Source organism: Chelonia mydas, chromosome 7 (genome assembly GCF_015237465.2).
Source record: "Chelonia mydas isolate rCheMyd1 chromosome 7, rCheMyd1.pri.v2, whole genome shotgun sequence".
Taxonomy (NCBI): domain Eukaryota; kingdom Metazoa; phylum Chordata; order Testudines; family Cheloniidae; genus Chelonia; species Chelonia mydas.
Window position 1 is genome coordinate 2,954,236 of NC_057853.1, and position 25,735 is coordinate 2,979,970.

Here is a 25,735-nt window from a genome sequence, read left to right on the forward strand (position 1 = left end):
GATGCCAGTTTTAGCTTGATAGTAATGAATCATGTCATTTGTGGGAAAGACAGCTCCATAAGCCAGTATATAGACAACCAGCGTTGTCTACCTTCTATGTGGCATTTGATCTCTCTCCACAGCTCTGACCCTATGATTGAAGAACCTCTAGGTAAAACTTAACTAAGCCTGGGGCAACTTGCCTAAACTCTGCAGAAGTAGGTGGCTTTGAAAATATAGGTTTTAATTGCTTTGTTTTCGTTTTTTTAAAGGGTCTTCTTCATTAGACAATTTAATTCCTCCCTCCTGCTTTGTCTTCTCAGGAGTTCAGGTTTTAGGGGGAGACTGCTGGATCTGTGATTGAGGCTGGTTCACCTAGCTCTCTCTAGTGAAGGGAACTAGTGGGAGCTCTACCAAGAGGAGGACATTAAGGGCTCTGATGGGCAGTTTGTGAACCACCGTAATAGGCAGCTATCCTGCAATACTGAACAGTTAGTAACTATGAGGACAGCAAGCATCTAACCAGCTGTATTTTCCTTTGGTGTCAGACCAGTGGAGCAGCAGCCTGAGGAATATCATACAAGCTCAATTATCAGAGTATCACAAGGGAGGCGCAGTAAGTTTGGATAATCATGGTTCCAGGTGATGACAGTAATTTTGAAGGTAATTGGTAGATAATGAGGGACATAATCCTGTTTAGATAACAGGAAATTTCAGAAAACGGAGGTGGGATAAATGAGGTTCTACTGTAGTGAGCGCATTTGTTTACAGGTTAAATTAGGGAAGGATTTTCAAAAGTGTTTAATGGAGTAAGGCACCCAACGCCCATTAATTTTGCAGTGGCAGCTGAGCACCGTAGGTGTCTGAAAATCCCCCTGCTAAAACCTTAGGGAATGATCTAACTGCTATTAAAGATTGTTAGGTAAAAGGAGCACATGGTGAACCCGCTATCCGCAAGATATCCACTGATGTTATTCCATTGACCCCAAGGAACTCTTGCAATTGCAAATTCCAATGACACAGACATTGGCCCAGTATAGTGACTGTATGGGCTATTATACTATACTAATTAACACAGCTTGAAAACAGGGACACCTAGCTGAAACAAATGATCCACAAGAAAAGAAGCAAAGGAGTCCACTGTCGTTTTTCCAGATGCTGTTTCTTCTCTCCCTCTTATGAAAATCTTTTGGAAACAAGATTAACGCCTTTTATTTTAGCATTAAAATGGCATAGGAGATCAAATGTAGTTGTCCGTGGTGCTAAAAGACTAAAGAACGAGCCCCAAGAAGCAGCAGAGATGGAAGGCAGCCCTTAACAGGTGCAGAAATGAAAAGGAAGTGAAATGTAATTTGGGACTGATAGAGATACTTGAGGATCATGAGGAAAGGACCAATAGACTATTCTGCAGCGCATGTACCTAGGGATTAAGGTTACTTAGACAATCTAGTGAATCAGCTTTCACTCCAGTGCAGAACAGGGGGATGGGAAGTGCTGAAGAATCCATGTGGTTTATAAGTGGAGTTCAAGAAACATGCTACCATGCCAATAAGAGAAATTATTTAAAGCCATTCTACTGTGAATATCTTATTTTGACAATATCTTTCATACCCAATTTAATATAAAACCTTGATATTTAAGACAATATTCAGGAAGTAACTCCACATATGTCTAGGGCTCCCAGAGATACATTTTCATGCTGAGGTAACCAAGACATAACTAAACATAAGTCCCGTTTAAGAATCAGGGAAGTGCATGATTAGTGAGGAGCATGTTTCTAATGCCTTGCAGACTACATCGAATCACATTCCTTGTATTAATATAAAATAAAACCCAAATACACATCCTAAAATAATATTGACTATTTGTCCAAGTCTTTGAAAACTGTGGAGAAGGGGGAAATCGGAATTCAGGTCTCACCTGTTCTTTTACATAGATCATAAGCCATTTGGGGTAAGGGCAATGGGGTGCTGATCCCTGTTTGAGCTTGTTAGGCATGACCCTATTGTTGTTGTTAATTCTCAGCTCTCCTCATTGTGCCAAGGCATTTCAGCATGCATAGTACAGAAATCCATACACTCTAAGACTCCTGCAATACTCTGGCATCAGAGGATGAAACAAAGACAAGCTGCAGTTAACTCTGTGTAACTTTATTTGTATGTGTGTCATCTGAAAACATGATTTTACCATGATTTTCTGTTTTATTATTTCCTTTCTGTGGCTTTGGAATAAAGACAGTATCAAGACTTTCTCAGACACGGTCACTGAAACGATAAGGCTCTTCCACTGAAATCAACAGAGACCTAATCTCTAAATCAAGTTAGACGACCAGAGCTGAGGAGGAACCAGAACTCTTTGTCATGTCATTGCATAGGTCTATCTGCCATTTCCTGTGGGTTACTGAAAGAACAGGCTGTGCAGGTCTCTTTACATAATGTGGGAGTTTCTAATGCACAGATTACTGGTTTAATGGGGTTTTATCATGTCATCATGTGCCAGGGGATCCCTTAAGCCCTGCTTAATGTATGTATTACGATGGCTCTTTTCTATTATCGCACTCTGTCATTTTAATGGGGATTTGCATATTAAGAGCCAGGTTGTGTCCAGCCCCTGCATGGTGGTGCAAATGGAAGGGGAGGGAAAGAGGCTTCTTCTTCCCTCTTTCCCTTGTGTACCACCATGCAGAGGCCAAGCACAAGTAAAAAGCCTTCGCTCCAAAGGAATTCAATCCCACCCTGTGCAGAGCAACAGCATCACTGTGCCCCTCTTAAACCTAATTTGATGCCCCCAGGGTATTATTTCAAAATGTAAGGGGGAGTTAAGGGGTGGATTGGTTGCCTCCCTGCACAGGGAGCAATTTCGTCCAGGAAGCCTTGTGTCACTACTAACCTCTACGAAGGGGGCAGGGCTATGGTCCTGCCTCACTGCCCTCTACAGAGGCTAGTCCCACCAGATGGGGGCAGACAGGAGTTGAAGCTGCCCCTCCTCTTAAGGGGTAGCCCAACAGCCATTCTGAAGTGCTCCCTGGAGCTCCCACTGGGGCGGGGCATCTCCGCACGGCCCGTACTTGGGGGCTGTGGCTACGTACCACAATCAAACCCCAGGGACACTGCAGCAGTAGATGTGGTCCTCAGAATGATGTATTGTATATTAGGAGCTCCTTGTAAAACCTCATTGTGGCTGTCTGTGTTATGGATACTATTAACATTAGCCAAAGAAGCCCTTTTCTTTCTACAGAGTCACGAAACATAACATTTGAAATCAAAATTGGCGGCACAATATAAACAGGGAGGAAAAAACTGGAAAGTCCTTATGTAGCTTAAAGTCGCAAAATCAATTCAACATCAATTGATTGCAAGAGAGAAAACAGAAGTGAAAAAATGCTTCCGGAGCTGAAGCAAAACCTCTCTCCAGACACCCCGCGGATCTCTACACAATAAAGCGTGTCCAGCCTGCTTGCTTCATCCTCCCTACGTCCTCCTGTGACCCTCCCATTTAATTCACTCATCTGTTACAACTTGTCATGAGCCAAGGCCCAGGCCCGCACTGAGATGCATGCTGGTGCAGCCCTGTGCCCGCACGGCGCCACACTGCGGTAAGCAAATGGCGTCAGCTTCCTGCAGCTCATGCAGGATTAGGGCCCCAACTGTTTCAGGGCCCAATCCCGCACAGCAAGGAGCTCTATCTATCCGTGAACTTGCCTGGCACTCATTACCCTGGTGTCAGAGCACTTCTTCCACGCGCTAAGCTCATCAGATGGGGTCCACTCTACAAGCCCCTCCAAAGTGCTCTGTTCAGTGCCAACTCCTCCATCACGCCATGTGCGAACGTGTCTCCCTTTCTGACATCCCACCACTTTTCTTGGGTCCACCTCTCAGTCCTTTTCCCTTCAGTCTTGATCTGTTGGACTTTGTTACCCATGTTGTCAGTTCGTCGCAATTTTACATGACCAAACTGTCTGGGCTTGCACACCCTCATTTTTTCATTTCTGGGCATTGCTTTGAGCATGTCTCTAAAATACACATTTCTTGCTTGGTCTTTCTTGCTTGCACAGCAAAGCAAGTTTCTCTATCTACCCATGAACTTGTATGACCCTCGTCAACGTGGTGTCTGAATACCTCATGCTAATAGATTTTATCCTCACGACATCCCGGTGAGCCAGCGTGGACCATTCTCGTTGTACAGGTTGAGGAAACTGAGCTATGGGGTGGATGAAGCGACTTAGCCAAGATCACACAGGAAGTCTCTGGCTGAGCTAAGAAACGAACCCATGTTGACTCCAACACCCTGCCAACGAGATCTCAGTTGAAATTATGGTTGTTCACACCCTTAAAATTAAACACATCTGAGTGTCTTGCTGAGTAAAGCACTGACTTCATACTTCACCATGTCTGCACAGAGGTACCACAATGGCACTGACACCCCTGATTTGGACCTCTCAGTGCTATTAATAACAATACATTCCTGTGGTCATTAGCAGACCCTTACCTAGAAACATTACAATAGACCAGTATGCTACCAACATTAAAAAACGTCAATAACTGTCACCCAGTGTTATGTGAGTGGCACTGGCCCCACCTCATCCCGCTGTGATTTCAATTGAGCTAACACCAATGATGGATTTGGACCAGCAAGCGTCTTTCTACGAACAAATTGCTACAGCTCTGTGTTTCTCCCTTAAATTATGACCACACAGCACTTCTCCAGTGTCCATGGTCACCCTCACAGCATCGTTGCTGAGAAAGGTGGATGTGCTTCTCCTTCCAGAGGTGACAAACTGTGTAATCCCATGGCGACTTCAGGAGCAGAGCCATCTGGTGTCCCTCCAAATGAATGCATCGCCACTGTCATTTGTTCAGCCTCCTCCGGATTCAATTACTGGATCTGAGTCATCCAACTGACCTGGCCCCATGCCAATGAGTAGCTACGCATGTTACTACAAAAGCCAGCCTTGTACAAGTGACCAGAACCGTGGGTGCTCCAGAAATTAAATCCATTCTCTCTACAGGATCTCTTTGAACCTGCCTGTCCACATTTCAGACAGAACTTTGTGCACGACTGAAACTTGCTTCTGGTGGGAAAGACACTTGCGATTAATTTCTCTTGGGCTCTGTATGACTAACAAACCACCTCAGACTCCATGGGCCAGTCCGACATTAGTGATGCAGTCCTGCCTGGCTCAGTGCCACTGATACAGAGCAGGAGACACAAGAGATGCCTAAGCTGAGCAAACACACTAACAGCAGCAGTAACTAAGAAAAAGGACAGAAAACATTTCCTTTCGCTTGTTTATAACAACTTCAAAGTTCTTCTCAGTTATAAATCATTTTGAGCTACCAGCCAGCCTAAGGATGGCTGCACAGATGAAGGTGAAAACAGGAAGATTAGACCTTAGGTGGATAATAAGAATGTTGGTTCAATTACAGACTGTAGATTGCTAAAGTGATAAAATGGGAACCAGGAATATCTTTCAAAATCCAATTCATCACCTCCCATATGGAGCCTGATCCTTCTCTAATTGGAGTCAATGGCAAATCTCTCAAGCCACGTCTGCATTAGGAAGTTTCTTACCCCACTTCGGTAATGTTGCAGCTTTGCCCAGTACTACCAATATAGATTGGGCCTAGGTATTTTTTCCATTCAGCTAGAAACTTCAATGGAAGAGTATAAAGGTCCTTGTAAGTTGCTTCTTTTTCAGAAAATAAAACAGTGATTAAGAACTAAGAAGCTGAGGGTATGCTGGGAGCCACAAGAATACAAAGAACACAAAAGGACCGTTAGTTAAAACATAACCAAACAAAAATTCATTTAAAACCAATAATGACCGATTTTACAAAAGGAAGCGGCAGGCAAGCTGCTAGATGTGTACTTCTGTTTGTTACACCCATTCACAAGCGCAGGACCGGCAATATGATTATGAGGAAGGAAAACTCCAGGAATTACAAAATGAAAGTTCTGTAACAAGTGATGCTCAATATATTCCCAAAGAGGAACCAAAGACAGTTTAATTTCTCTCCAATCTCTTCTGCAATAGAATAACCTAATCAGGCTGTCAATGAAAACAAAAGGACTGATTCATAAAAGTTGCAGAGACAAACTACATTTTGAAAGTTTCAAAAATCAGCCTTTTCTAGGAAGAAAGTGATTTATATGCAAACAAAGCCCAACCTTTGTCACAAAACCTAGAAGATTTTGAAGTGGAAAAAGCCACTGCTCTGATAAAATCAAATGCCCACTGCTGGGCTGTCACAAGCTCTTTTAATGCAAATGTAAAGAGAAAGAAAACACAGAACTAGCCAACACCATAAACAAGAAACTGAGAACATGTGGCTTGGAAAAAATTTGGCACCTAATCTGCCTATGTCAGCATGACTGACATCCAGCTGAGATTGCTAGTGGATTCCTAAGGAGAACTTGGCTTTGCTGTTGGGGCTCTTTGTTTTGTTTTGTTTTAAATGCACTGGTAGGGGCTTCAGCAAAGTGAAGTGCTGGAGTCTGCAGCAGTTTGAAGGACTTGAGTTATTACAAGGACCATTAAATGTATTGTTTAAAGCAAGTCACCATCTACCATTATGGAGGGGGAAGCCAGCATTTGGACAAAAGAACAAGAAGCGTGTTGCTTTGCTGAGAACTCAAACCAAGTCCAAAACATTGTATATATTTTTAAACTTATTTCAGTTTTGTACAAAAGAGATATGGGGCCCTTGGCAAATATTTGGCTCTAGCAATTTGAGCTAATCACGTAACAATACAAAACCCACCAGCTCTCAGTCCTTCCGTTCTCCAAACACTCTGGAGGATAGATGAGATGTGCAGCGTGTTTTAACGATTAACAGATGTGAACTAGTTCAGACCAAAGCCACACTGCACCAGTTTAAGATTATAGATGTCAAAGTCCATTGAATCTTGAAGCCTGTTTCATGGTTTAGAACCATGATATCATAACATCCTTAATCTCATAAAGTGGCTGTAGGACATTCTATAGGACAAAAGAAGCTTAAGAAGTCCTTCTAGTTCCATGAAGCTGGCCTGTACACAAATTCTTTTTTCCTAGGGGCTTACCGAATGGCGCTTTCTGCTTCATACCCCTTTAAAACGCTGTATAGTCATTCCTGCATTGGGTCCTTTATCTGCATAACAAATGCTCTTCAGAACATCAATCCTAATAGAAATTTCTGACTGGTTGCCATTGCAATCTGACCTGTCTAGTACTCCCCAATACACGTCGAAGAACTCTCCCTCCTGGTGGATCTTACCTTTGATATTCCCCCCCACACAGACAGACACACACACAAACATGCCTGAATGGGTCAGGCCAAGAACCACCGCCCGCCCTGCCCAGTATGCAACAACTAGCAGGAGGGGGCAGCAAAGAGAGAGAACATCCTACATCTTTGGTACAGGGGCAGCAAGTAGCATTGCTTGGCATGCTCATTCAACACACCAGGAGACATTATTCCTTGCTTCAGCATAATGCTTCCTTCAACTGTTCAGTGGTATAGTTCCTTACCACCATTAAGCAAACCCCTAGGAAAAACATATTACTAACATAGTCCTCTTTAACTAGATAAATAGACGTGTATACCTAACAAGCCCCTTCATGGGTTGTCACTGGGGTATGAACTCTGGAACCTTCACCACCATAGCACAGACCTCTTCAACTCTAGCTAAAAGACAAACTCCTGTGAGCAGTAGTAGGCTGGTGTCCCCGAGCAGAACAGCCCTTGTGTTATGATTGTACCTTGTGTGACATTCTGACCATTCAGAAATTCCAATCCTTGAGATAAATGGGGATTGAGCAAAGGTTTATAACAGAAAATATACAAACTATTTTTAGCCAATAGGATGTAAAAAAGAGGGCTTTGCCCATCCTGCTTCCATTCTTTATAATCCCCAACAGGCTTTGTGCAATAAAGAAGAGATTACTATTTAATATTTTTGCCTTACATAATTTATTACAGCACCAAATCTTTTAACCCTTTCATTTTTCCTGCCTGAGTATGCACAGAAAACTTGTCAATGCATTTTCTCTCTAAGGATGTAGGGCTTACAAAATAATAAATTAGGTTTCATTTCCTCTTCCCACACTCAAATCTCAGGAAGAATGGTTAAAATTAAAAAATGCAAACAGGAAGAATCTAAAATTGAAGAAGAAATCAAGAGCTAGATTTTCAACAAAAATCAATAAGGATGGATTTACCCAAAAGAGATATCTCTCCTCTCCTCAAATTGCACATGTATCACTCCTTTTGTGGTGTCTTTTTAAATTTCACATCGGAAGCCACAAAAAAGCATTGGGAAGTCGTGCAATGTAAACACGCAGTTAGGTGTCCAATTACTTAAACTTTAAACATGAGTGCTGCTGTTCATGTGTAGAATGGGCGTGCACACATTTCTGCAGATACACTGATATATTGATCTTTGAAATTTAGCCCTTATGGTAACTGTTGTCATTGTACTAAAAAGTATATATGCAAAAGCCATAACATTTCCATTGTGCTGTGTAGTGTACAGCTTTGACTTTCAAGGTAAATGATCAACCTATATATCTGAAGAAAATGTCCTTTTTCTTTTGAACTAGAAGAATGCAAATCGCGAAAGGTTCATTTCTTTGTAAAGAGTAAGGCCCTCAATGAGATTAAGTTAAACTGCATACATCTTAAAATTTTCAAAACACAATACACAACATCATCACTAGATTTACAAGCAAAAAATGTCTCTGGTATATCTTTGTCAACACATTTCATAGCATCCATCCAAATTACAGAACATGAAGCTGGTATAAGTATGTCTTCTTACTTTACATCATTTTGAAAGAAATATTGGTGACCTTATCCAGTATGACTGTTATACTAGTAATAAAATTGAATCTTGGAAGATTACACTTCTGGTCAAAGTAATAAAATGTGACCTTATTCTGTTCCACATTGACATTTATTATATTCAATCAGACACAAATACTGCATTACAATGATGTTGAGGGTCTGACCCCAAAACCACAACACCCTGGAAATTCACAGCTATGAGTGAAACGTCCTCACTTAACTCCCCACTTCTCTTCTACCCATGGCGCCAAGTATGAAGTGCAATTCTGTTCCTGGATCTGCTTGGTGGATCTTACCTTTGATATTCTGTATTCTGTACATTCAGTACTGCTCATAGCTCAGCCAGGTGGGTCACTGTGGAATGGCATGAGGTGCTGCATCCATAACCGTAACACACCTTGCTTGCTTCAGGATCAAGGGGCTAGATCCTGGAAATGAACCTAGCTCCTCAAGTGACAGGATAGAGTGCTAACCCCAAAACACCAGAGTGGCTCAAGCATGTAAGTTTTATCGTTAATTTTTTTTATCTCCCCAGAAGCTACTCCACTGTATGGACTAATGACATATTTTTACTTTCATACAAAGGACAAAATTTTGCTCTCAGATCAACAAGGAGGATCGTGACTCTGTCATTCTGTTACCCCACATACTCTCACTGACTTCATCAAGAGTACTGGGCTTGTAGAGAGAGCAGAATATCAAAGCAGGAGTCCATCATGTGCAGATCAAAACAGAATTATGTCCAAAGTTTTTTGGGATATAGCAAAGTGAAAAAGAGTCTAAGATGTAAGAACTTCTAATGTTTAGAACTCTCAATTAAAAGAAGGACATAACTCCATTCCAGTGCTGCCATGCTGTGAACTTCAACACCAAGTTTCAACCAGAAAGCAAAAAAGTTTTTACAGCCAAGTCATATCAACCCTAAACAACAAGAGTATGTGGAAGATGAAATCTCATGTGCACAATTTTCACAGACCTTGGCATTAGCAGACAGTGAGGTTTTGGGAGAGGGAAGTACCTCTTGTCTACTTTATTATTATGTTGTAGATTACGTTTGACTGCGTCTACAACCAAGGGACTAAGTTGTGACTGTGATAGGGAGTCACGTCTCTCCAGAAGGAGGTGTTAGAAACACTGCACTCCTGACATCGGCATCATCCCTGTTCCACACTTTGTAAGTGGGTAGCAAGCACCCTCTCCTTCCAGCCACTCCACATCTGCTGGCCAGGGAGCATGTGCTATATGTGATAGACAGGGGCAGGTCTGCAGCCGCGGCCTCAGCTTTCCTGCTTCCCGTGTGGAGGCTAGTGCCAGTGGGCAGCGGGGGAGGAATGACAGAGCGGTGGTAAGGGTGCTAGCCTGGGACTCAGGAGACCCAGGTTCAATTCCCTTCCCCTGCCACAGACTCCCTATATGACTTAGGGCAAATCACTTAGCCTCTCCATGCCTCAATTTCCCCATCTTGAAATGGGAAACAATAACATTTCCCTAACTCACAGCAGTGTTATGAGGATAAAGGCTGTGAAGGGCTCAGCTACTGCAATATTAGGGGCCATGTAAATACCTAAGATCTGGACAAATAGAATGTCACCTTGAGCCCACGGCATGCAAGGTCTGTTACTGTGACTAGCTTCTTTTCAATCTCCCTATGCATGGGCTAGTCATAATCCACTCCATGGTGTAGCCTCATCCTCAGTGTGTGTCCCTCTAAGAGTGGCCCATGTCCACCTGCTGAAGATACTGAGTGTTCTTCACCCCGGCAGAATAAGCCACGAACTCCACATTATATTTTCTAGCATGTTGTTGGAATCCAGTTAGCTAAGCTATTGATCTGGGAATGCAAAATGCAACCTGGTTTTCCGGCTCTGAGAGGAAAAGCATGTGACTGTTCAAACATGTTAACAGCTGCTGTAATTAATTCACAGAGAATCCACCAAGCCTGCCTGAGCCGGACTAATCACAGCTCTATTCTGACTGGTCAGATCATGCTAACCTCAGAAATCTAAAGTGCTGTTGACAGTGGACGAAGATGTGAGTGAAAAACATTCATATGGAGAAATATTCATAGAGCACTGCCACTGAGGCTTCAGGAGTGGGAGTTTATGGACCCAGTGACTAGTACATGCATTTTAAATCTGAATGCCTTCTCAATATTCATGAAATGTTCCAGAGTTCAATAGTTGTTTTCACGAGTTGTGCTTTCATTAGGTGAACAACATTAAACACCTGGGATACTGTGCAACTAGTCCTCAGGGGCAAATTTTTGTGACAAATGATCTGAGATAAATTTTACACCTGGAAAAACCTAGATTTTGCAATGTCAAATTTACTACCTGTTCCAAAGAAATTACATAAAGCAACAAAGACACAAAGTTAATATTAATATATTATGGTTATGAAATCCCTACAGAAAAGCGCCCATGTGACTGCAAAAACAAGAGCAAGGCCAAAAACCTGAGGGAGGGTAAATATTTATTGATGTACGTGCTTTGATCATACTCATGTTAGTGTGGTTAATTCCCTGACTAACACCCTTGGTAACATCCAGACATTTTACTATTGTGAAGTCTAGTGCCCATGTGGCTAAGGTTCTCTTGTGGATTCCATTCAAACCCTATTTGCCTGAGGTTTGTAACTTGCCTATCTTAACACATACTTCAGGTAACACGGCATTGAAGATAGTAACAGAAAGCTCATTTTTATTTGCTTGTCACCTAACAAAAAATCCAAAATCTTAGTTTAAATAAAAGAATTTGCTCTCATGGTGTTTCTTTCTTTATTACCATAACGTCTGAGCACTTTGCAAATTCCAAAATTAAATCCAGTAAGGAATACTGGATCTCTTTCTGTTCCCCCAGATGGTGCATTTCACAATGGCAGGAGTTTGGTGGTTTCTTCACTTTTAGAACCACTTACATTGGATGCAAAATGTGCTATCTGACAAATTGAAATATGGCACTAACTCTTTGCACAGACTGGTGTCTTTGGAAATTAAAACAAACAACTAATAGAACCAAAAAGTGTCCATGTTATACAAAATGTAAAAGCTGCCACTGTCTCTGTGCAGTTACATGTCATGGTGTACTTATCTACAGCGACAATGTCAATGACACCACTTTGCACTGATCTCTCAACAGATCCTTTGGAGTCATGTCTAGAGGATAGTGTGTGCACATGTCACCTCTCACACATTAATGGAAGGTGGGTTATTCCCGCCCCCGCCCCAGCTGGAGCCCTTCCCCTCTCCCGCACCCTATCCCCCTGCCCCAGCTCGGTGAAAATGAGCAAGTGAGCGAGGGTGGGGGACAGAGAGCTATGTAGGGAGGGGGGATGGAGTGAGCAGGGGGCAGGGCTTTGGAGAAAGGGCGGGACAAGGGTGTTTGGTTTTCTGCAGTCAGAAAGTTGGCAATCCTACCCAAAGTGCTAGGTACACACAGACAATGAGAGAGAGTCCCTGCTCAAAGAGCTTATGATCTAAAGCAGCGGTTCTCAACCTGTTTACTGTTATGGGCTCATATGTGGCCTACAACATGTTATGTGGGCCGCATCCAATACTACCTTCTTGAATATTGCTCGGGCATGCAGGAGTGAAATCAGGAAGGCCAAATCACACGTGGAGTTGCAGCTAGCAAGAGATGTTAAGAGTAACAAGAAGGGTTTCTTCAGGTATGTTAGCAACAAGAAGAAAGTCAAGGAAAGTGTGGGCCCCTTACTGAATGAGGGAGACAACTTAGTGACAGAGGATGTGGAAAAAGCTAATTACTCAGTGCTTTTTTGCCTCTGTCTTCACGAATAAGGTCAGCTCCCAGACTGCTGCACTGGGCAGCACAGCATGGGGAGGAGGTGACCACCCCTCTGTGGAGAAAGAAGTGGTTCGGGACTCTTTAGAAAAGCTGGACGAGCACAAATCCATGGGGCCGGATGCGCTGCATCCGAGAGTGCTAAAGGAGTTGGCGGATGTGATTGCAGAGCCATTGGCCATTATCTTTGAAAACTCATGGCATTCGGGAGAGGTCCCGGATGACTGGAAAAAGGCTAATGTAGTGCCCATCTTTTAAAAAGGGAAGGAGGAGGATCCTGGAAACTACAGGCCAGTCAGCCTCACCTCAGTCCCTGGAAAAATCATGGAGCAGGCCCTCAAGGAATCAATTCTGAAGCACTTAGAGGAGAGGAAAGTGATCAGGAACAGTCAGCATGGATTCACCAAGGGCAAGTCATGCCTGACTAATCTAATTGCCTTCTATGACAAGAGAACTGGCTCTGTGGATGAGGGGAAAGCAGTGGACGTGTTGTTCCTTGACTTTAGCAAAGCTTTTGACACTGTCTCCCATTGTATTCTTGCCAGTAAGTTAAAGAAGAATGGGCTGGATGAATGGACTATAAGGTGGATAGAAAGCTGGCTAGATTGTCGGGCTCAACGGGTACTGATCAATGGCTCCATGTCTAATTGGCAGCCGGTATCAAGTGGAGTGCCCCAAGGGTTGGTCCTCGAGCCGGTTTTGTTCAATATCTTCATTAATGATCTGGAGGATGGTGTGGATTGCACCCTGTCAAGGTTCCTCCCCCACTCTGGACTCTAGGGTACAGATGTGGGGACCTGCATGAAAACCTCCTAAGCTTACTTTTACCAGCTTAGGTTAAAACTTCCCCAAGGTACAAATTAATTTTATCCTTTGTCCTTGGAATATCCACCAAACTCTAACTGGGTTTACTGGGAAACGTAGTTTGGACACGTCTTTCCCCCAAAAATCCTCCCAACCCTTGCACCCCACTTCCTGGGAAAGGTTTGGTAAAAATCTTCACCAATTTGCATAGGTGACCACAGACCCAAACCCTTGGATCTGAGAACAATGAAAAAGCATTCAGTTTTCTTACAAGAAGACTTTTAATAGAAATAGAAGTAAATAGAAGTAAAGGAATCACCTCTGTAAAATCAGGATGGTAGATACCTTACAGGGTAATTAGATTCAAAACACAGAGAATCCCTCTAGGCAAAACCTTAAATTACAAAAAAGACACACAGACAGAAATAGTCATTCTATTCAGCACAGTTCTTTTCCCAGCCATTTAAAGAAATCATAATCTAACACATACCTAGCTAGATTACTTACTAAAAGTTCTAAGACTCCATTCCTGTTCTATCCCCAGCAAAAGCAGCATATAGACAGACACAGACCCTTTGTTTCTCTCCCTCCTCCCAGCTTTTGAAAGTATCTTGTCTCCTCATTGGTCATTTTGGTCAGGTGCCAGCGAGGTTACCTTTAGCTTCTTAACCCTTTACAGGTGAGAGGATTTTTCCTCTGGCCAGGAGGGATTTTAAAGGGATTTACCCTTCCCTTTATATTTATGACACACCCTCAGCAAGTTTGCAGATGACACTAAACTGGGAGGAGAGGTAGATACGCTGGAGGGTAGGGATAGGATACAGAGGGCCCGAGACAAATTAGAGGATTGGGCCAAAAGAAATCTGATGAGGTTCAACAAGGACAAGTGCAAAGTCCTGCACTTAGGACGGAAGAATCCCATGCACCGCTACAGACTAGGAACTGAATGGCTAGGCAGCAGTTCTGCAGAAAAGGACCTAGGGGTTACAGTGGACGAGAAGCTGGATGAGAGTCAACAGTGTGCCCTTGTTGCCAAGAAGGCTAACGGCATTTTGGGATGTATAAGTAGGGGCATTGCCAACAGATCGAGGGACGTGATCGTTCCCCTCTATTCGACACTGGTGAGGCCTCATCTGGAGTACTGTGTCCGGTTTTGGGCCGCACACTACAGGAAGGATGTGGAAAAATGGGAAAGAGTCCAGCGGAGGGCAACACAAATGATTAGGGGCCTGGAACACATGACTTATGAGGAGAGGCTGAGGGAACTGGGATTGTTTAGTCTGCAGAAGAGAAGAATGAGGGGGGATTTGATAGATGCTTTCAACTACCTGAAAGGGGGTTTCAAAGAGGATGGATCTAGACTGTTCTCAGTGGTAGCAGATGACAGAACAAGGAGTAATGGTCTCAAGTTGCAGTGGGGGAGGTTTAGGTTGGATATTAGGAAAAACTTTTTCACTAGGAGGGCGGTGAAACACTGGAATGTGTTACCTAGGAAAGTGGTGGACTCTTCTTCCTTAGAAGTTTTTAAGGTCAGGCTTGACAAAGTCCTGGCTGGGATGATTTAGTTGGGGATTGGTCCTGCTTTGAGCAGGGGGTTGGACTAGATGACCTCCTGAGGTCCCTTCCAACCCTGATATTCTATGATACCTGTATGGCCCTGAGGATGTCCCATGGGCCGCAGCTCTGTGCTGATTGGGCCGTAAGCTGTCCGCAGGTTGAGAACCACGGATCTAAAGAGAAAAGACAGACAAGGAGTGGGATGGAAAACAGGCACGGAGAGGTGAAGTGCCCAAGAACCCAAGTTCACACAGAATCTAAGTGCCAGAGCAGGGGACAGAACCCAGGGCTCCTGATTCCTAATCCAGTACCCTATTCATTCAGATGTAGGTTGTCAGCTAGCACCAGGTCTATTCTGTACTATTATACACTTGCACTAAATCCTTAAGAACTGATGTCAATACAAATACCTTCACAATGTCAGTGGAACACACTAACCCCTAAAACCTTGCAGTAACACAAACATAACAGCCCCTTTAACCCTGAATTTCCTTGCCGTGGTCAATTAGAGTTACTCTTGTAACACTCATTTTATACAGTCCTTTCTGTGCAATTAAGAAAGCTGATAATGATTTAAAGCCACATGCTGATTAACAGAAAGAAGAAAGCAGACACTTGTACCAAAAGGACCACTGCAATGTGTATGTTTGGTTTAATATTATGACAGTAGGAACTTCCCATACCTATTTCATAATAGACTCTTGACACATGCTATTCTTTTAATAGCAGAGGCTGTATTTATGAAGAATAAACCTATAACTTTCTGCCTCTGTGCTGGAATAAAAACAAACCTGTCATACGCTAAGCTTAGCAAAATGGGCCCTTTGACAACTGAACAGTAATCCATGTGCTGAAAACCCTTATGGTGTTAGTGTAAGCGGGGGAATAGTCCCGCTATTGTGGGGAACTTTCCTGGCTTCTGCACTACCCCGGTGAAGTGGTCTCGCGAAAGGATCTGAGCCCTCGCTCCCACTTCCTTTACCCAGTGGCCTCCCTGCCCTTGAGGACTCCCCTTCCACTCTCCTGTCTGGCAGAGTCCTCGTAATCCCAACAGGGCTGGGCCCAGGATTCCTCCTGCGGTCACCTAGGACAGGGGCTAGGGTGTCCCACTGCGGGGTACTCTCTCTGCCCTGGGCACTTCTCTGACCCACTGACCATTACATACAAGTTAAAGCAAATGCAAGTTATTTAATCAACAATTAATTTTTAAAAGAATGAGGAAAAATGGGAAAGGTGAAAGGAAACACGCCGCTCTGTGGCAGGGAACACCACAGTGTCTCTGGGATGTCCGGGCAGTTCACAGTCTGTTCCTTGCAAGTCCCAGGCCTCCTGCTCCGGCCCTGGCTGTGCTGCAGGGATGCCATGGGTTGGACACTTGCTCTGGTGGTGGCCTCACACTCTCAGGCTCTAAGTGGTAGGATCCTTCTTCCCAGTGTCGCCCCCGCCCTGTCGGGGTTACGATCCAAGCCTGGCCTGCAGAGCCTCTTGGCTGAGGCGTCTCCCTGTGCTGGGCCCACTGCCCAGTGTCCCCATCGCTCTCCCCAGCTGCTCACCACACCTAGCTCCGGACGGCTCCAGCCCCAGCTCCACCACTCGGTCTCTGCACTGCTGCTGCTCTGCCTCCAGCTCCCTGGGCTGCTTCTCTGGCCCCTCTGGCTCTGGTTGCTGCAGCTCTGCTCCCAGGACAGGTCTGCTCTGCCGGCTGCTTCTGTGACTCTGCTCCCAGCACTGACCTGCTTCCTGGGCTCCTTTTCTGGCCCCTCTGGCTCTGGTTGCTGCAGCTCTGCTCCCAGGGCAAGTCTGCTCTCTCTGGGCTGTGCCTCTGGCTTTGGGGCTACAGCTCTGCTCCCAGGACAGGGTCTGGTCCCTCTGGATCTGTCCCAGCTCTGCTCCCCAGCTCAGCTCGGGCCCCTGCTTTCTCCTTACCTCGGCCCCCCTCTGTCTGACCCAGGCAAATCCAGCTCACACGGAGGATGGGACCTCCCTGGCCTCCTGACTCCCTGACTAGCCTGCCCGCCCTGTCATTCAGGCTGACCTGGAGCATTGGCCTCTCCCCATTGTTCCTGGGGATTGTCAGTCTCAGGGTCCTGATTCCCCATCAACCCTTCCCCCTTTTAGTACTGGGAGCTAGCAACTCAAACACCCCCACTGAATGTTAGTAAGGGGGCAACAGTCCCATTACATTAGCAATTCATAGATATGGCCACTAGGGACCACTGTGATCATCTATTCTAGTCTGACACTGTGCATAACACCCAGCAATCATCCCTGAGTTAATTCCTGTTTGCACTAGAGCAAGATCTCTTAGAAACCCAGCCAGATTTGATTTAAGAATTGCCAGCAATGGAGAATCCACCACAACCCTTGGTAAATTGTTCCTATGGTTTATTACCCTCAATTGAAAAATTAATACCTTATTTCCAGTCTGAATTTGTCTAGATTCAGCTTCCCGCCACTGATCTTGTTACACCTTTGTTTGCTAGATTGAAGATCCCATTATCGAATTTTTGTTCCTCATGTATGTACTTATAGATGTAATCAAGTCACCCCTTAACCTTTCTCTTTGAAAAACTCAGACCGTGCATGCCCATTTAAACATTAAAATAACTCTGCAAATTTGGTAGTTTTAAAATAACAGAAATGAGCCTTTTACATTAACTAACACTGCTGGCAACATTTTATATTACTAGCATAGCTATTTGATCCAAAGATGCAGAAGAAAGAAACCTGAAAATGGTGACTTCCATATATATTTCTAATTTTAAAAGATCATGTTCTTTTAAGGTGTATTTATTCTAAAATGTTCACTCCTGGGTTAATTTCTAAGCCAAATTTTGGCTCAAAATTATTCTTTACAACAAAATTACTCAGATAATGAGCAAAAGCACTTCAGCACACGCTTAATTCCCATGACTTCACCTGAATTTAGGCACATGCTTAACTTTAATCACGTGCTTAAGTCCTTCCCTGAATTGTGCCTAAGTTCTCGGTTCTACCCATAGGACTACAAATGCCCTACATGCCTATTTGGCAGCTCAGAGTAGGATCTGGGTGTCCAGATTAAATTCACCCCTCGGGTATTTCCCAAATGAAGCTCACACCTGGAGTAACTCCATTAAAGTTACACCAACAATGAATCTGGCCTAATATCCCTTTGCCCACACTCCCACCCCTAACTATGGCTCTGTCTACACTTGGAGCTGGTGCACTAAAATGAACAGTGCAGCCAGGGTAGACTGGGCAGAAGTAGGAGCTAGCTGTGCTGAGTAGGTATCCATGGGGGTCAGGCGGGTTTGTACTCAGGGCGGCTAGCCTGTGCTGCCATTCACCACTCCCTATGTTATCCCGGCTATGTTACTATTTTGAGCACGCTAGCTTGATAAGGACTAGCACAAGTGTGTCTACTCAAGCTGGGAATAACATCCCCAGCTCTAAGGGCAGCTGTAGCCGAAAGGCTGCCCATTCTATTGAGACTTCATGAAGGATAGGAGAGATGTTCACAAACCCGACAGCATCTTTCATAATCCAGAGCCAAACTGGAAAATTGTGCAAGAAAGAAAGAAAGAAAGAAAGAAAGATGCAAGCACAGGCTCTGTGGTGTAAAAGCAAATTAGTAAGTGAATTGGTCTTTCACCTCTGGACACCCCAGCTTCAAATCCCACTATGGCTAGGAAGCAGAGATGAGGGCTGATCATCTCAGCCAGGTTCCCACTCATGCATATCATAGACCAGTGGTTCTTAAACTTTTGTACTGGTGACCCTTTTCACATAGCAAGCCTCTGAGTGTGACCCCCCCCATATAAATTAAAAACACTTTTTTATATATTTAACACCATTATAAATGCTGGAGGCAAAGCGGGGTTTGGGGTGGAGACTGATAGCTCACGACCCCCCATGTAATAACCTCGTGACCCGCCAAAGGGTCCTGACCCCCCCCATTTGAGAACCCCTGTCATCAATCCGCCACACAACGGGATGCGTTTTGGCCGTCTCTACACAGGCAGGCCACACCACAGACAGTAAAAAAAAAAAAAAAAAAAATCAACTATCAAGTTTTCCAATAGAAGAGAAGAGAACATGACTCCGACTTGCAGGTTTTTAAATAATCCTCAGGGAGACCTTTAACAGCACAACATTGTTTTGAGAGCTATTTGACTGCTTTAAACATCAAGGCCCACGTTTTTATAAAACCATGCATATTTCTGGATGTGCCTGGGTAGCACCCACAGAACACCTGAAGGATGCAGGCACCGCTGGATGATGCATGTTCAAAGGCATGTACTTACGCAAAACCCCAGCTTGCACATGCACCTCAGGTGATTTCATAGAAATGTAGGTCTAGAAGGGACCTTGAGAGGTCATCAAGTCCAGCCCCTTGCACAGAGTCAGGATTAAGTCTACCTAGACCATCTCTGACAGGTGTTTGACTAACCTGTTCTTAAAAGCCTCCAGTGACGGGAATTCTACGACCTCTCTAAGTAACCCGTTCCAGTGCTTACCTATCTTTATAGTTGGAAGGCTTTTCCTCATATCTAACCTAAATCATAAACTCTCCATTGGTGCAAATTAAGCTGATTCCTTCTTATCCTTGGTGGACATGGAAAACAATTGATCACTGTCACACTGGTAAACCAGGTGCCGGCTCTTGCCAAGTCTGTAGGCGTCAGCTGAGCACTGACAAATTCATAGCTGGAAACCAGCCCTGCTCACCTGTATGTTAATATTGTTCAAGATGGGTGTTAGACTTGTAAGGATGTGTTAAGACTCCATAAAATCCCTGTAAGTTGTTGCATGCATTAATCTTACTTGCACTATCTGTATTCCATGTTACAAAGGTCAAATGTAAGTTTGGTTTATAATTCCCAAAAAGGCCTGCTCTGAACTTGTGAATTCAGATGAGAAGAGAGGCTCCCCCCACACATCCAGGAGGATTATAACAATTAAGTTGGCCATCAAAGGACTGATTGCCCCATCTACCCCTGGAGAAGTATGTGCAGAAGCCCTCGTCCCATTGGTTTGAGTGCTGGAAGAGGGAAATAAAAATAGTTGACATGAAGATTTTTCATCTTTTTACCACTTGGAGTCTTACAAGGGCTGGAACTGAGAAACAAAAAGCAGAGATCCCCAGGGTGAACCTACATCAGCCCGGAAAAGACATTCTGTGCTGACAGATTACTACATCTCTGTCACCTTTTGGAACCACAGACTCAACTCATTTGAGCGTTTATGTTGTCTGCTTTAACCTGTAAATAACTCTCTCATTTCTTTTTCCTAATTAATAAATCTTTAATTAGCTTACTAGGATTGGCGACCAGCGTTGTCTTCGGTGTGAGATCGAAGGTACAGATTGATCTGTGGTAAGTAACTGGTCTCTTGGGCCTGTGACAAACCTGAATATTTTGTGATTTTCTGGTGTAAGTGACCGTTTATCACTAAGTCCAGCCTGCCTGGGTGGCAAGACAGACGGGAGAGCCCAAGGAGACTGTCTGTAACTCCGTGGTAAGACTACTGCAGTGATCCAGGTTTGTTACTGGGTTAGTGAAATCTAATTACAGAACATACCACCAGCTTGTGGTGTCTGCCCTGCTTTTGACAGTCTGCCCTGAGACAGGCACTCACTGTTGTGAGCCACTCTGACAGCGTGACAATCACCATCCTCTTTATAACGATTTTTTACAAATTTGAAAACTGTTATAATGTCCCCTCCCCCTTTTCTTCTCTAGGATAAATATGCTGAAACCTTTCAACCTTTCCTCATAGGGAGAGGTTTTTCGCAGGAGTGGGTGGGTGAAATTCTGTGGCCTGCGTTGTGCAGGAGGTCAGACTAGATGATCATAATGGTCCCTTCTGACCTAAATATCTATGAATCTATGTTTTCTAAACCTCTTATCATGTGTGTGAATGCTTTTCAAACAGCTTCTCCAAGACATGCCAGGTCTCTGGCACTGCTTTATGGTAGAGAAGAACTGTTTTAAACGATAGTTTATGACCTTGTTTATCTGATACTGTGGCAGGTATTTTTAAGACCAAGATATACCTTTGGGACCAGACTCTGACTTCTGATAACGCTACTTTGTGCCACTCCCGCAGCTCTGACCTACACTAATGGGACAGTTACCAAATGCCTTGGCACAGGGAATCCTTAACTGGTGTAGAGATGGTGTAGCCCTTATGCTTAAAGGGCATGCCAGGCCCCTGATCAGAGTACATAGCTCTCTGGTGATCCCTGATTGAGAGCCATTGCCACTGGGTGTAATTAAGAGCAGCCTTGAGGATGATCTAAATCAGGAGTTCTCAAACTGAGGGCAGCCAGAGGAGTACAAAGGTGACTTTCAGCTTAAATCTTTGTCCCCTCCCCCCACAGCTGCACCAAGCAAAGTCAGCGAACAAAATGGTCAGAGGCTAAGAAAATTGAGTTCATAAACAGGAATGATATGAGTAGACCCATTTCATTGCAACGTTTGCCATGCTAAGGGGGCTAGCCTAGCATTTCAAAGAGTGGCATTTTCACTACAATACTTGGGAGTTAAAAATGCATTACCAGTAACTTTCCATCTATCAAAAGCAAGAGGCAAGAAGCAACATTTGTCTGGTGAAGTCTGAGAACACTATTAAATGTGCCTGGGGCTAGACTCTGCCCTTTTTATGATCCATTTGCATAAGTAGAACATTTTCACAGAAGCCTGCGTGGCTTGAGGGCAGCATAATTTGTTAGGCTGCCACTTCTTCTGGAGGCTGGTGCACCTGGCTGTGCCTTGGATTTCTATCACCATCCCCAACCAAACACACCAATTTTTAAGCTTGCACTTTTGTCCATATATAATACTTTAATTCACTAGACTCATTCCTAAAATGTGCCTTGTGCTGAATTCCCACATCCTGCTGCTAATTAGACCTGAACACTCCATCTGAGCTAACATGGACCTTCACCATAGTCGGGGCATTTCTACGAGCAAAGAACCCAACCCATCCTGTGAGGTTTTTTCTGTGATCATAAGACCCTATGGAGCAATTTTGCAGTGCCTTTTTCCACACAGGGCAGAGATTATTTGACTGCCTCACTCCATAAGAAAAACAGAAGAACGGCCATACTGGGTCAGACCAAAGGTCCATCCAGCCCAGTATCCTGTCTACCGACAATGGCCAGTGCCAGGTGCCCCAGAGGGAATGAACAGAACAGGTAATCATCAAATGATCCATCCCCTGTCGCCCAGGCCCAGCGTCTACCAAGCAGAGGCCAGAGACACCATCCCTGCCCATCCTAGCTAATAGTTATTGATGGACCTATCCTCCATGAAATTATCTAGTTCTTTTTTGAATCCTGGTACAGTCTGGGCCTTCATAACATCCTCTGGCAAGGAGTTCCACAGGTTGACTGTGGGTTGTGTGAAGAAATACTTCTTTTCGCTTGTTTAAAACCTGCTGCCTACTAATTCCAATTGGTGCCCATAGTTCTTCTGTTATGAGAAGGAGTAAATAGGAGTCAGCATTGGCTTCCTCACTTTAACCAACAAATATACACAGAAGAATATGAAATCACTTCACTTCACCTTCCTGTGGGCTGCAAAAAGCCCCACTAGTCCAGGCCATGAAGGCTCATTACAAAAGGCTAACGGCTGGTAGCCAAAATACCTTGCGTGGTAGAAGTGGTTTATCAGTCCAGAGCTGCCCGAGGTTTGTTTTGAGGGTGTTCAGTGGTTCTATAACAAGCCTGTTTTCATGGCTTGTCTGCTAGCTCTCCACCAGGTTTAGTATTCTCGGTTTCTACTTCCCAGCGTCCAGTATCCCATGATATACAGTGCACTTTGTTAATATTTATCTGCATATTTTAACAGACTTTCAAAGGAGCCTCTTCAAAGTTTTGGGTATGTCTGACTCACTCTTCATGGGTGATTGAGTAAATGTCCCTGGTGTAATGAGTTCTTTTTTTTAGGGTTCTACTGAGTGTTCCTGTACAAAAAGCCTGCAGCGTCTGTACACAGTGACTTTATAACGAATCGCACAGGGATTCAGAATACAGAGAAAATTATAACGTGTAAGTGCAGTTCAGTCATAGCGTTTAAGGTCAGAAGGAACCTCCAGATCATCTAGCCTGACGTGTGTATCGGGCCACCAACACCACCCAGCACCCGCACACTAAACACAACAATCGAAATTAGACCAAAGTATTGTAGCTCGCAGGAGCCTAAACTATTAGATGCCACAGGCAGAGAACAGGAGGGACCAAGAAGCACCAGTGCCCAAGGTCCCTCACAATGGCAGGGGAGCGGCTTGCCACAGGGTTTCTCGGTTCTTTATTTGACGTTTCACTAACCATTGTATTAGCTATGGCTCTGTTCCTGCAAACCCTTAAGCACATGTATCGCTTTACCCACAGGAGTAGTTCACTGAAATAAAGTTGCACATGGGGTTAACTATTTGAGGGATCCAGGCCTAATTATTATCAGAATAAAATAATTTTCAGCCAACTCTTCAGGGTTCCAGTGGGTAATCCTAAACCACATTATCTGACAGTGAATTCAACACACAATTTGAAATGAACACACAACTTTAGGAATCTAGGACAAAAATATCCTTTATGCCTTGTTTATAACTCTCTATTGGGTAATATTCTTTAGGAATTGCTATTGGCATCTGTGAAGTCAGGCAACCTAGATTCCTCTTCTGATAATGCTGCTCTCCACAGTTAGTAAGGCAATCAAGTGCTATTATAATTAAGTTCTGCCTGGTCTAATAACAGGCAAACACATGCATTTTAAGAGATCTATTTTTAAACAACTGTTCTATCAAACAAAGAACAAGTGAGCCAGCCACACACCTCCCTGCTGGTAAAACTTCTGAAGAGGCTCAAAAGTACAGAGGAATTTCTCCTGGCCCTAAATCCAGAAGTCTCTTTTGAGTGAGGAAAAGGAAATGACTTCGCACCTCTTAAATATGAGAGTCAGAGGAGGGTAATAGGTCCTAAGGTAGGGGAGGGAGGGGAATCTACGGCCTGTGGGCTGGATCTGGCCTCTTGCTTAATTTCATCTGACCCACAGAACCTCACTCCCACCCCACGGGGCTGGAGCCATGAGCACCAGCTCACACCACTGCCGGGGGGGGGGGGGGGGGGGAGTGCGGGACGGAGCCCCGAGCCTCCATGCAGTGGTGCGGGAACTAGGGATACAGGGAGTGCTGTAGCACCTCCAGGTTTTGCGCAGGGTCCCAGCTGCCTCCGGACCCCCACCTGGGGCTCTGCTCCCTCCCCCAGCTGTGGTCCCAGCCTCAGCACCTTACCCCTGTCCACGTCCGTCCGTCCCCCCCCCCCCCCCCCCCCCCCCCCCCCGAGCCACAGCCCAGTCTTAGTCCCAGCTCTGGAGAAAGGGGACACGGACAAGAGTAAGGGGGGTGCCAGGTAAAAAGTTTGGGGACCAGTGGCTTTCAGCACCCGCACTGTAAAAAATGGTTCCAGCATCACTTCCTCTGCACACCCCCCGCAATGGGAAAATTGAGGTACAGCCAAGATGAGTGACTTGCTCAGTGTTAGATCCAGTCAAAAAATGGGAAACATTTTTGCAAAAGTTTTCATGAAAAAGTGTGTCCTGTTTGTTGAGATTCAAAATAGTGGGGGGAAAATTGGCAACATTTCAAAAGTAATTTTTAAAAAAAAAACAACAACTGCATAGTTGGTCAAAAATGGGATCAAGAATTTGCTGTGAAAATTTTTGTGAAAAAATCATTCTTCTCTGCCAAAATTCAAAATATCTACAAAAAATTCATCAAAATATCAAAACTCAAACCATTTCAACCAGTTCTACTAAGCAGAAAAGATGGACATGGACTGACTCCTGACTTCCAGGTCCAGCTCTGATCACTACAGTACTCAGCCTGGAAGAGAGAGCCTAAAAATGAAGAACAAATCAGTGGGAGCTGGATACACACAAGTGAGAAATTTATCTCGGTGCGTATGTATATATTGATTTCTATAGATATAGAGAGAGTAAACAGAGTGCAACAGTCATTGTAAGTAAAATAACAGAAATAGCAATAATTGCTTTCTAAAATTAATCTGATTTTTGAGGTGTTGATATACATTTTCTATGACAAAATATTTATTCTAAACACAAACAAAAATCAAAGTATTTACAATACTTGTATATTATTAACCAGAAGTCTCACAGCTGATTAAATGTCATAAGATTGAGTATTCCAATTATCAGCAAAGGAGATAAAAGGAAGTGGATTAAAATATTCTGGAAAGCAAAATCAGAAGGGTCTTCTTGTCCTCTGTATGCAGTAGAAATTATCTTATTTTATGTAGCACTTATTAAATATTACTCTAAAATGGAATTCTCAGTGGGTCAGAGCTCAGGGATATTGTATTGTTACTGAGCCATCCTTTTATACTTAATTGTCAGTTAAGCAAATCCCTGTAATTTTAAGGAACAAGGGCTATTAGTAACCATCTACGGCACAGGGGTTTTATATAATTGTACATTTCTCTCTCAACACTAGTTTATGCTTCCATCCTGCACGCAATTGTGTCCACCAAGACACCTAGTGTGCATAAAGTTGTCTGTATGTTTGTGTAACATACTGGCAACAGTGTGTGTTGTCGCTTCAGATTCATTAGAGGATAACAACTTACTACTTCTACCTGCTCATGGAGATACTCTTTCAGCTCAAGTGGTAGATGTCTGTGCTGCAGGGCTAAGGATCAACTCTGCTGATGAAGGCAGTGGTTTCAAATGCGGTATCTTGGCCTGTGGGATGGCTGTGGCTGGCCTCACA

General features: G+C 44.0%; 1 protein-coding gene and 1 long non-coding RNA gene across 25 annotated transcripts in view; both read right to left on the minus strand.

Moving 5' to 3' along the window:
- Positions 1-25,735, minus strand: part of FHIT (fragile histidine triad diadenosine triphosphatase) — a 1,053,300-nt gene that overhangs the window by 246,208 nt on the left and 781,357 nt on the right. The gene's annotated exons all lie outside the window — the stretch shown is intronic.
- On the minus strand, positions 6,948-20,251 carry LOC122466750. Its single transcript, XR_006292512.1, has 3 exons — positions 19,927-20,251; positions 8,492-8,499; positions 6,948-6,958 (listed from the first exon to the last, which is right to left on the minus strand). It is a non-coding gene; the product is annotated as an uncharacterized LOC122466750 (long non-coding RNA).